At 38.4% G+C, this 4,138-nt stretch overlaps 1 protein-coding gene across 1 annotated transcript in view; it reads left to right on the top strand.

Moving 5' to 3' along the window:
- Positions 1–506: 506 nt before the first annotated feature.
- Positions 507–4,138, top strand: part of LOC128685087 (uncharacterized) — a 278,440-nt gene continuing 274,808 nt past the window's right edge. Inside the window, exon 1 of the mRNA XM_070086192.1 lies at positions 507–963. The gene's annotated coding sequence lies outside the window, so the exon portion shown is untranslated. The remainder of the gene's footprint in view (positions 964–4,138) is intronic.

Genomic DNA, 4,138 nt, shown 5'->3' on the forward strand with positions numbered 1-4,138 from the left:
TCATACTTTCAAGTCCTCACAAAAAAGTTAACTTTTAGAAGTGAACTAGCATCTCTAGGAATCAGGAACCTCTGCCTCTAGTCACTCTACCTGTATAAATAGTGAAGCGTTCTCCTCATTGCTTTGTGTTATGCTGAAGAAGACGCCAGCTGAAGGTCGAAATATACAGATTACTGTTTCTCATTTTTGTTTCCTGCGGGATTTCATCTCTTATTTAGGTTAATGATAAAAACTACTCTAAGGTCTTTCTTATTTTCTTTCCCACCTAGGGAGACATAGACAGTTTATGTTCTCATGTGCTAAATAGCAATTGTCTGTACTTTTCACTGTGGTAGCTGTGATGGCGGGCATGACAGAGGACGGGCTGTGAGCCACTGTGGCGGTGGTGGCTATGGGGGGTATGGTGATGTTCAGGAATGACTGTGGTGGTGGTAATGGTGGTAGTGGTGGTGGTGGCGGCTAGAGTGGAGGCCAGGGAGTCAGTCAGTGTTGGTGGTGACGTCGGAGGTGAGGGTGAGGCTGCGAGCCGCTCTGGTGGCGCACACACCATGTGACTCCACCACACCACTACCACCACCACCAGCGTCAGACCTCTCCTGGGTCTCTGGCCCACCACAAGCGGTCCTTACTGAAGTCCTATGTACATATCAGTCCCTCGAGGCCAAAGTGAAGTTTAAATAAGCAAATGAAAGACGGAAGTTACAAATGTGATCTTTTAACAGGACTAAACATCCGATTAGTCTTCCTGTAGATTTGCTGTCAATACGAGAGAGACGATGAGAGACATAAGGCATAAGACCTTGTTTATCTGTGTGTGATGTTATGAATGTTAGGCTCAGAGTGATTGACACCGAACTCTTTTGAAGTGATCTGGATGACAAGTCAAGAATGTCAAGAGTGTTCACAGGAGACTCTAGAAGGAAGGTCACTATCTGGGTCGTGTTCTAAGACTTTGACACTCAGGTAAAGTTCTGCAAAGCTTATTACCCAAGAAGGAATCTGGCTATTAGTATTCTCTCTGCTCTTCTCTATTTCAAGCTATTAAATGTCAGTTACCAAGATTTCATTACGTGCCCAGGAAAAGGTATTTTTTATTAAAAAGAACATATATATATATATATATATATATATATATATATATATATATATATATATATATATATATATATATATATATTATATTATATGTCGTGCCGAATAGGTAAAACTTGGGATATTGGCTTTAATAGCAACGCTCTTTTTGCCGAATAAGACAAGTGAAAATTTGTGTATGCACTAATTTCGCCAATTTCATTCTGAACCTAACGAGAAAAATGTATATCATTGTGTTTGTTTATTATTAAATTATTGTGAACTTATGTAAAATATATTTAGTTGGATTAGGCTAATTTAAATTGCGCTTGTTATAATAAGGTTAGGTAAATTTTCTGAGGTTCTTTTCGTACAAAATTATTAATTTTTGCATTAACATAATCGAAAAAAAATCTTTAAACGTATAAGAGAAATTTTTAGAAAGGACTTAATTTTAAATGAGTTCTTGCTAATTGATTGTATATATCTATCTATCTATCTATCTATCTATCTATCTATCTATATATATATATATATATATATATATATATATATATATATATATATATATATATATATATATATATATATATATATATATATCCAACCGAGGCAGGGTGGCCCAAAAAGTAAAATACAAAAGTTTCTCTTTTTAACTTCAATAATGTATACAGGAGAAGAGGTTACTAGCCCCTTGCTCCCGGCATTTTAGTCGCCTCTTACGACACGCATGGCTTACTGAGGAAGAATTCTGTTCCACTTCCCCATGGAGATATGAGGGAATAAACAAGAACAAGAACTAGTAGGAAAATAGAAGAAAACCCAGAGAAGTGTGTGTGTATATATATGCTTGAACATGTATGTGTAGTGTGACCTAAGTGTAAGTAGAAGTAGCAAGACGTACCTGAAATCTTGCATGTTTATGAGACAAAAAAGACACCAGCAGTCGTATTATCATGTAAAACAATTGCAGGTTTCCGTTTTACACTCACTTGGCAGGACGGTAGTACCTCCCTGGGTGGTTGCTCTGGAGGTACCTACTACCTAGGATATATATGTAACCACGAACGAGTGGTATTGATCAATAACAACACTGTACTAGCCAAGGATCCGAACCCATGTTGTACTGGCCCGCCATTGTGAGCGAGAACCACATGAAGCCCACAGGACCACCCAATCCTACAGTAGGATTGGGTGGTCCTGTGGGTTAAGACGTTATGTGGTTCTCTCTCACAGTGGCGGGTCAGTACAACATGGGTTCGAATCCTTCGCTAGCGCAGTGTTGTTATTGATATATATGTATATATATATATATATATATATATATATATATATATATATATATATATATATATATATATATATATATATATCATAATAACATTTATTACCAGAGTTAATAGAATAATTAGTTCAAATCTTTTGGCAATTATTTTACTACTGTTAATTAAAGAATACCGTGACTTATTAAGTGGGATATTTTTAAACAGAAAATGGAATGTAACACTGTTACTGTATGGATCAGGAAACCAGGGTTGCAGTGACCGCAGACTGCAGGGAGCAGGTCATCAGTTGCGAGTTATTTGTGTACATTGAAAAAACAAGAGACCCGGGGGGAAAAATGCAATTTCTTTTGACAAATAAAATATCAACACCATATTTTCTACACGGGGAGCTGAATTACCACGCGGACTGGCACACTTTGCTGCACATACTATGTGCAAAGATACACTGTACTACACATACTAGGTGCAAATATACACTTATAGTGATCATACTCTACTGTCTGTGTGATGCTGTAACACTTGTAGTGACCACACACTACTGTCTGTGTGATGTTGTAACACATGTAGTGATCACACACTACTGTCTGTGTGATGTTGTAACACATGTAGTGATCACACACTACTGTCTGTGTGATGTTGTAACACATGTAGTGATCACACACTACTGTCTGTGTGATGTTGTAACACATGTAGTGATCACACACTACTGTCTGTGTGATGTTGTAACACATGTAGTGATCACACACTACTGTCTGTGTGATGTTGTAACACATGTAGTGATCACACACTACTGTCTGTGTGATGTTGTAACACATGTAGTGATCACACACTACTGTCTGTGTGATGTAACACATGTAGTGATCACACACTACTGTCTGTGTGATGTTGTAACACATGTAGTGATCACACACTACTGTCTGTGTGATGTTGTAACACATGTAGTGATCACACACTACTGTCTGTGTGATGTTGTAACACTTGTAGTGATCACAGACTATTTACTCTTCGTGGTGTTACAACATATGATATGGTGATCACAGTGCACTCTCTACGTGATGCTGCAACACATGATGCGGTGATCACAATTTACTCTCTAATTGATGTAAAAATTTTCCTTTCATTCCATCGCTTCACTTTCCTTATTAAAATATTTAAACTTTACAATAATAAGAGCAATAAAAAAAATAGTAAATACTAGCTTAGTGTTAGTCCTCGAGTGACTGTGTGAGGGAGAGCACGACACAAAGTGCTGGTTGAATAAGCAAGCGTGTGAGTGATCTGGAGAGGAACAGGTGGGTCCTGGAGGCGCAGGTCACTTCCACTCCTGGTTGACTCAAAAACACACATGAACATACTAGTGGAGGAACATTGCAGCAGGTCTACTTGGCCCATACTTAGCAGTAAGCTAAGTATGGGCCTAAGCTTCAATAACCCTACTAACCCATGCTCTGGTGTCCGTGGCTTGATCCGCGGCTTAGATGGAAACTTTAGGCCTGTTTCTTTACACTTGCTGCCCCTTGCTAACTTAGCAGTAAGTAGGTACCTGGGTGTTAGTCGAATGTGGTGGGTCGCATCCTGGGGGGATGGTACTATACCTTAGATTAGGAGAATCTATTGACTAAACATTTAGTCTGGAATGGCTAACTCATTCTAAGCTCAAGATGCCGTTCAAGATTAAACGTTTCTTCAGTAAAAGTTCCTAACACGTGACATGTGTCTACGTATACAGTATCACTCCTTCCTCGTCTAACATCTCCGAACTTTCATTTTTAACTGTCAAG

The sequence above is a fragment of the Cherax quadricarinatus genome, chromosome 1 (genome assembly GCF_038502225.1).
Source record: "Cherax quadricarinatus isolate ZL_2023a chromosome 1, ASM3850222v1, whole genome shotgun sequence".
Classification (NCBI taxonomy): domain Eukaryota; kingdom Metazoa; phylum Arthropoda; class Malacostraca; order Decapoda; family Parastacidae; genus Cherax; species Cherax quadricarinatus.